We start from the raw sequence: 8,660 nt of genomic DNA, 5'->3' as shown, positions 1-8,660 counted from the left end.
AATCCTCCGCAAGCACGGGGGTGCTGGGGTCCCCAAATTAAGGCACACCCCTTTATATTCACACCAGAAAATAACACCTGCTAGGGAAGAAGGCCCAAGATGCGCTTGCAAAGGTAACAAGTGTTTATTTCCACAAAACAGAAAAACACCAGCAAAGTACTCTGTTGCACGAGAACGTTCTGCGCTCTTGGAGCATGTGCAGTACCTTCTAACTACAGACAGCGCCACTCAATATCATACTATGTGTAACGCTTACCTCTGGTGTTCTGCAGGAGCACCTGGCCCGGCCTGTCTGGAGCGTTGCCCTCTGCAATGGGATGGGATATCAACATGGCCCAGACCATTCCCTTCCCACTGTCCACTGAATGGCTATAGCCCAGTGACCGGTGCAGTTGGGAGTGGCCTGGTAAGGTTTCCTGTACCCACTAGTAATAGTCGTGGAACGGCCTGATGAGGACCTATGGGCAAACACATGGAAGATATTAGTGTATGTCCTCCTACTCTTCCCCTGCCTCCCTTTTATGCCCCCAGGGTTTGCTGGCTGACACAAGCGCTCTGGCTCACCATTGGTATGGAAGCTGCGCTCTGAAATCTGAAAGTAGGAATTGAATCCACCAGTTACTTCACTGGAGAAGGTGGCCCAGGCCATCTACGGCGCACGCGATTCTCTGGAGTGCAGTGTTTATGCAGAGAGGTGTATCTTTCTCAGTCTTCTGGCAGCTTGCTGCGTGGCATACGCATAGTGCGAATAATGTCTGTTTGTTGGCTTGTCTCTTTCTGGTGGCTCGCAGCGCCGACCGCGAGAGCACGAGTTATGCTAATATGTCTCTGCTTGCCTTGTCTTTGCAGGTACGGGGTATTGACGGGTCCGATTGGAGCAGTGGTGTGGGAAAACTCCAGAGGGTTAGCGGATGAAGAACAATGTCAGCAGTCACAGGTGAGCGGGTTTGCAGGGGGCTCAGGGAAGCGTTGTCATGGCTTGCAGAACACTTCCTGAGTGTCTTCTTTATTGTAGAAATGAAGAGCCGCTGTGGTGAAAGACTGATGAGGAGTTCCACTTCTCCGGTTCAATCAGGTAAGTATGCAATTCGGCAGAAGGCATCTGGAGAATGGATGCAATGCTGGAAACTGAAGCGAGATATCCGGTACGCGAAGATTCTGGGAAGCTGAAATCCTCTGTGCACGGGAGCGGTAAGCATTACACTGCTTACTTTGTGAGCAGAAGAACACTAAGCACAGCGTGTGGCCAGAGGCGTGGTTTTATAGCCTCGGGCTGCACCCCTCAACACTAGACCACCATGGATGCTGGAAACACGGGCCATTTAGGGGCCATCTTGAGTTCCATACCATGTCCTGCATTGGCAGCCATGTTGGTGGGGGCTACCAGTACTTCCTAATGGATGCTTACGCCAGCTGGCAACCCTTACAGTCCAGACTTTGCCCACATTGTTCTGCCTGTTCCAATGGTTATGTGAGGGTGTGCCCTGCCTCCTGCTAGGGTTCATGACACTATGCAATACAATTCTACCATCCCAATTGGATGGACACTACACATATAGAGTCTGTCCATACGGGATGCCAGCCTATTGGTCCATCTTCATCTGTCCATCTCTGTCCATGTGGGTGCTGCTGGGCTTGTCCTCCGTGGTGTGGCTGGCCTGACACTAATTGCCTACTCTGTTATGCACTGTTACCTTATCATTGTTGCAAACACCTGGCACACACACCAATGGGCTGCAGGAAAGCTGACCTCACACTAACTCACATGCTTCACCCATTCTCAGGCAGCTCAGTAACCCCCAAGGTCCTCCACCTTAGTTTTGGGCTATAATTTAGTTGTTACTCTGCACCTCGCCGCACAAATCACGTGACCCATTTCTGAAGGCGCCTTGCCTTCTGATCTTAGTGATCGATGAAGAGGTGTAAAGGGTTTAGGGTTGGGGGTCTGGGTTTGAGTGATGCTATCGCATGCAGGGGTCTCAGGATGAAAGCACTGAAAAGCTTTATTTCTCATGTTGGGATCGTTGGGAGAAGGTGGCCTTGCTATCTGCCTCACGGGATGGTACTACGAAGAGGCACGCTGCTCTCTTCTCATGACCTTGCAGGGCACAATATTTCCTGTGTGCAAGGGCCTGTAATTCTTTTGGAAAAATGGAGGAGTTCATGGGCTGTGTGGGACCTGGCCGTGGTGGGGGTTTTGTTTGCGCTCAGGCAAGGGACCTGATATTCAAGCATCTAATACAATTTGCTCAGGCCTACATTCAAGGATGGCCGTCATTTGTCTAAGATGGCATTCAAATTCATGTGTCTTCTATAGTACCTAATACATGCTTTACACTGATCCTTCACCCCCTTTGTTTCCCCCCCCCCCGTTCCCGAATTTGTCTTCTAACATTTGTGCCTTATTCGATATTGCTTAGGCGAGTGGGAAGACCCCGTCTCCTCCCCAACAACCACCACACACAAGTTGGTAGCCATTGCCCGAAGGTAAGTCATTCGACTAATGGTGAAGGTCGCCCAGCACACATCAGAGCCTGAAGGGAAGGGCTCTAAGGTTATTAGAGCTTGTGCAGGGAGAAAAAGAGCAGCCTCACCTAGGGCTCCTTCTATCACAATTTGCCATGCCTCTTTAACCAGTGCCCAGCGTGTACACTACACATCACAAAGGGAAACTTAGAATGTAACTCTGCATTCCAAGCTTGCTGATTGGCAATAGAGTTGGAAGCTCTGGGAAGGAGAAAGGAGAAGCATGGAATACAGGCTTGTATTCCGGATTGAGCCTGGATTCAATGCATTCTAATTGTCTAAAGAGAAGAAAACATACTCTAATGAGGCAATGTAACCCGAGGGGGGCAGGCAACCCTGCCGGTAATGGCCCGATTCCCAAGTTGGTGACGTGGGTGACGTGCCGTTACTGGCGCCGGTTGTCATGCGCCTCTGAGGCTTATATTGTCATTATCACCCAAGTAGTGTATACGCGGATGCTAAGGGTTTGGATAACTTTATTCAGCAGTAATTCCCAAGCGCGTTTTCTGTTTTGATGACTGTGACGTCATCAACACGGAAACAGACTCTGAAAATGAAGCGGGCGTGCATTACAAGGTAAGGTTTCTTTTAAAAAAAGGTTTAACACACACTTAGCATCTTTGTACAAACTACACAGGTGCAATGGGGAAGAGGGTAGCGGGGAAGGGCAGGGGGCACTGGGCAGCAGCACTCAGGTGGCTTGGAGTGCGGGCTTATACCAGACAATGCAGCCCACATTTCCAGCATCCTGATTGGCCATCGCCCCCTTCCAGGGAGATAACGGTCAACAGGATGATCTTAAACATTGTGAATACCTGTAAGGGAAGCCCATTGGACCGTTAACAGATGGAAGATACTTGTTCCTTCTGAGAGCAGTTACCTTCATGGATTCCATAATATAGCTAGTTGGTAGTCAGGAAAGACTATTACTAAGCAGGCCCACTAGTGTCCAATTTTAGTTATCAGATTTTGAGAGAATGTTTGTTACAGACAACATTCATATCATTTGACAGATAAGGTGATAGTGTCTCTGTTAAACATTGTGGTTCAAAAAGCTGCATGTCATTTATCCCAGGCACCAAAACACATGGGGCCTCATTACGACCCAGGCGGACTTCGCGGTGCTAAATGCACCGCGAAGCATGGCGGAAAGCCGCCGATAGCGCCATGGGGGTTGGCGGATTTACCGCCCCATTCCGACCTCGGCGGAGCGGTAAATCCCCAATCCCCATTCTGCCCTTCCCCATTCCCATTTTTGCCCCATAGGGTATAATGGGAGTGGGGAAGGAGTTAATTACGCCACCGTAAAATACGGTGGCGTAATTAACAACGAGGTCCCGTAGCGCCATGGTTTTCTCCGGCTGGTAAAACCAGGCGGAGAAAACCTCCATGGCGCTACGGGAACTCGTAGTATGGCGGAGAGGTACGCCATGCACTACGCTGGCGTAATACCCTCTCCGCCAGGGTCCTAATGAGGCCCACGGTCACATCACTCCTGTTATGATAGCTCTCCATTGACACCTCATAGAAGCATGTTGCCCATTCAAAACCGCCTGCCTGCATTGCATATCCATACGCTTAACTCTTACAAATAATGTCAAATACATTTACTGCAGAGGGCAAAGGTCTACTCTCAACACAATAAAGAACATCGAAAATATCAAGGTTCACGAAAACAAAAACATCTAAGCTCTTCCCAGGTTTCTTGAACTCCAACCACCTAAGGGTTCCCTCGCTCCTCCTAATCTTCCTAAACGAAATGAAAACATTCTTCTAAAAGACACATAATAAAGTGTGTTTATCTTACAAAAAATACAGCGGCAATCTTGCAGGAATATTTTCACACTTTGGCTAATGCACTTCACAAGACCCCTCCACAATCAACCAGTAACAATAAGAGCATCAACAGTACCCCTTTGCACCTTGCACAGTACATATCTCAGCTACATACACCTGCAAGCATAACCTACAAAGATCATGTGCATTCTTTGTATTTGTTTGCACAGGAATGAAAGCTTCGACAGGGAACATAAGCACATATGGGTAGCTGAGCAATCTGAGTTCTGGGTGCCTTGCAATAGTACAGGCATAGCATTGCCAGGAACATTAACTGGGTGTGTAGGAAGGCAATGGTACAGGAAGTGGAAACAACACTCACAAGACAGAATTAAAACATACTTCAAACATTATATACAGTATTGAAAATTTAAATATAATGTAGGATTATCATATGTCTCAAGCACGTCTATGTACAGGAGCGTGGAGAGGATGAGTGGGGACAGGGGTAGGGGAATACGAGATTCCAGGGTGGGCATTCACTCAAGTTAGAGAAGTTGACTTTTTAAGAGTAGTTTTGAAGCTGGATAGCATGGAGGTGAAGTCAATGTCATTGAGAATGGAGTGCCAGTGTTGGGAAGGGTAGTGTAAACGAAGAAAATGTGTGGTTGCACTGGTAGGACGTGTAACAAAGGGGTTGAGGAAAGCTACAGATTGCAGCATGTGAGGGTGGAGTGACGAATCTGGACAATTCATCCCTTCTCCTCAGAGGGGAACCACCACCTTTGAGGCTAAGTAGGTGAGCCCGATCAGGAAGAGCCTCTGTAGGGGCCTGGGCAAGTGGAAGCTCACTGCTAGTGACTCTCCTCTCGAAGACAAGGGCTCCCATTCTGAACTCCCGGTCCAAATTACATTATCTGCCGATATGGGAACTTGAAAGACTGTTGTTACTTCTGTTTTGAATACTTCTGTTTTAAAATCACCAAACAATGACAGATCATCTATCTCTTTGGTTTCAGGTAGTGCAGGATCTTACCTGAACTCCACAGTCAAAGACCATCACTTTGAATTCACTGAATAGTGACGTTTCATCAAACTCTTTGGCTTCAGATAATGCTGAATTGACACACCCCTTTTAATCGTGATGACGTACTTAAGCACAAGAGGAACTGTGAATGGAGAGGAATCTCCTATGCAGGGAGGAGAGCGAATCCAATGCAGAGGCGTACCTCTGAGGAAGAGACATTCTGAGAGGCAGAGCCACGCTAGACCGCAGGGCTGGCGGTAGCGTGGAACGTGAACCTAACGCTAGCCAGACGCAGGAAGACGGCGTCCCATCCGACTGAGAAGCCACGCTCGGAGGAAGAGGTGTAGGTGGGGAGGAACCCATTTCCTCTGGTGGCACAACCTTGAGAAAGCAGTGGTAGGCGTGTGGCCCAGCAACCGATGGCAAGACCAGATCGCCGGGGGGAGCCCGAATCCCTGAGTTCCATGCCCAAAGGATGTTTGCTGCCGAGAGAAGCAGCACCAGGGAAGTGAATTCTCCCAGAGAGAGAATACTGCTGAGAGGTACAGAGACTGCGAAGTCTATTAAGTTTCTGGAACCCAAGAAACCTGAGGAGGCAAGTGGCCCATGTGAATCAGAATGAGAGAAGTACAACGCTTTGAGTCCAGGCTAGGAGCACTCACAAGGTTGCAGGAACCTGAGAAACCCAAGAGGGCAAGCGTCCTGTGTGAATCAGAGCAAGAGAGATACAAACACTTTGTATCAAGGCTGGGAGAGCCTACGAGGTTACGGGAGCCTAAGAAACCCAAACGGGCAAGCGTCCTGGTAAAGCTGACTGAAAGAGGTACGAGCAATTTGCCTCCAGGCCGGAAAGGTCTAAAAGGTTACGGAAGCCTGAGGAAAAACGAACAGGCCCACAGCCCTAAAGGAATCTGATGAATTTTAACATTTTGCATGCAGGTCGGGAAGGCCTATAATCTTTTTGGGAGCCTGAGAAAACCTGAATGGGCTAGAGTTATTGTGAAACTGATCAAAAGAGTCACAAACATTTTGAATGGAGGTTGGGAAAGCCGACAAGGTTACGGGACCCTGAGAAACATGAATGTGTATGTGCCCTCTGTGAATTTAGTCAAATAAATACGAACACTGCATCCAAGCTGGGGAAGCCGGTGAGGTTACGGGAAGGTGAGAAATCGGAGTGGCCAGCGCCCTATATAACGTATGAGACTGAGAGTGAGCGAGTCTGTCAGAGAGCCGAGGAACATCGGGAAGTCCAAGAACTACGGATTTGTTGTTAAGAGAATTATTTTAAGAGAAACATATGAAAGATCTTTTCCTTTTGAACATCAACATCTGCAAGGAAGACGTGAACTTTTATATGCTACTTTTAGAACTATTGACATTATCCAAGTGTTGAGCCAGGCAGAAGATCAAGGCAGACGCCTTGTCCTGGACTGCTTCATTTTTTTTTCTTTTTTTCTAAAGTGGTAGGGCCAGTTAGTTGGGTAGGATTTGGACAAAGAACTTTTGCTTTTGGACTTTGACGTACACCCATAGTTTTAGTTTCTTTTTTTTTTTTTATTTAAAATATATTTGTTGTTTTTAGTTCGTTTTACAAACTTTTACAACAATTTTTGCATTTCTTGAAACATTTTCTGTTCACATTATTCTTTTTTCCCCATTTAACGTTTGCTATATACAAAATTTCACAATAATTCATATATCTTTTTCATTACATATAACAAGTTCTAAAATCATATTTACACTTCATAATCACAAATTACAATGTCGCCGCTACTTTACTAAGCACCTGTTGCATGTATGCTGTTGACACCAGCCTTTCATGAACTGTTTGCCTGTGCCCAGACAGTACGTTTCACCGATTTCAGTTATAGTGGGAGATCACACAATTTCCATTTGCGTTGTTAAGGATACATTCAATCGAATACATTTATTAAAATTCAACGTATGGTCAACTACTGCATTTACTGGAGCCTTTTAAGTTAAGTCCACATGAATTACATTTGCCCTTGTGGCATTGCTATCAGTGTTTAACATTAACCATGTTACTGGTCGGACGCTGTCCTTCCTTGTTTTGCAGAGCAGCTCAAGCGCTTCATTTACAGGTCAGGTCTCACCCATGCCTTATATTCAACTAATTTCTGTTGAAGTTGCGTATTAATAATGCTTAAAAACCTTGTCAATGACAGAATCAGCGTTACATTTGTACCCCACATGCAACGAATCCACAGCCATTCTCTCCCTAGTGTCGTGATATCAGTTTTATTTTTGCCAAAGAAAGTGATGCGATGTGTTTCAAAGTGCCTACAATAAACAATGAGATGCTTAAGAGTTTCCTTTATGGTGTGATTGCCACAGAATCGACATCCACCATGTGCAATTTCTACGGGCGTGAATCTCCAATATTGGATTTTTTCAATAGTCGGAAACTGATTTAACTTAAATCGTAAGTAAATGTCCCGTTCTAATTTTGCCGGGAATTGCATCAAATATCTTGCTCTTGGGGTGTATCTAGTAATAAACTGTGCTATTTTTGTGTACATTGTCAGCGTTGAAAGGGTCTCAAGGGTAATTCTCCAATCATGTTAATATAGCTTTTTTTTAACATATGCTGGGCGCAACTGCAAGTCATCAATTGTTGCATTGATATTTGATAATAAGTTCAACATTTCCTCATAATATTTTTTTATAGATTTGGGAGATTTCTCTGTGATCATGGTTGACAGATTTTCATACAGAGAGTTTTGTGGTGGAGTAAGCATTTTTGAAAGATTGTTAAGACGCCTCCAGTGAAGGCGAGCAGATAGGTATATGAGACCAAGCTCATGTCGTATCACTGCACTAGGGATTGCATTAGATAGCCTTAACGTTTTTTTCCATATCACGGATTGAGCCTGGTTTAGCTCTGGTCCGATGTTTATCAAACACATGTCCAGACTATATAACACTATTGCTTCTCCTTTTAACGTGTAGTATTCAAATAGAGGAGACATAGAGTACTCGCAGTATCTATTGAATATAATTTTCATTTGTGCATATAGTGGTTTGATCTTGTCTTGAATGCGAGCTTTCCACATGCTTTTCGACTCATTGTTAGATAGATTGTATCCAAGATATTTCACCGAGTGTATGCATTCAACTCGAGTATCATTTAGTGGCCACTTATATTTAACATATTTTTTACTAGAGTTACTAAATATAATGATGTTTGATTTCAATGCATTTGCACTCAGATTATGTGTTAGTGCGAATTTTGCAAACATCTCTAAATTAGTTTGCAGACCAGATGGCGTGAGGTCGAACAGTAATATATCGTCCGCAAACGCCAACC

At 45.6% G+C, this 8,660-nt stretch overlaps 1 long non-coding RNA gene across 1 annotated transcript; it reads left to right on the top strand.

The window, feature by feature from the left end:
* The first annotated feature begins 848 nt into the window (after nt 1-848).
* On the top strand, nt 849-7,658 carry LOC138528570 (uncharacterized). The gene is made up of 3 exons (XR_011284177.1): nt 849-937; nt 1,016-1,075; nt 5,322-7,658. It is a non-coding gene; the product is annotated as an uncharacterized lncRNA (long non-coding RNA).
* Nucleotides 7,659-8,660: the final 1,002 nt, after the last annotated feature.

The sequence above is a fragment of the Ambystoma mexicanum genome, chromosome 7q (genome assembly GCF_040938575.1).
Source record: "Ambystoma mexicanum isolate Mex_15411 chromosome 7q, UKY_AmexF1_1, whole genome shotgun sequence".
NCBI classification, from domain to species: domain Eukaryota; kingdom Metazoa; phylum Chordata; class Amphibia; order Caudata; family Ambystomatidae; genus Ambystoma; species Ambystoma mexicanum.
The sequence above is the reverse complement of the archived record's forward strand: the minus strand, read 5'-3'. Positions and strand labels throughout refer to the sequence as shown.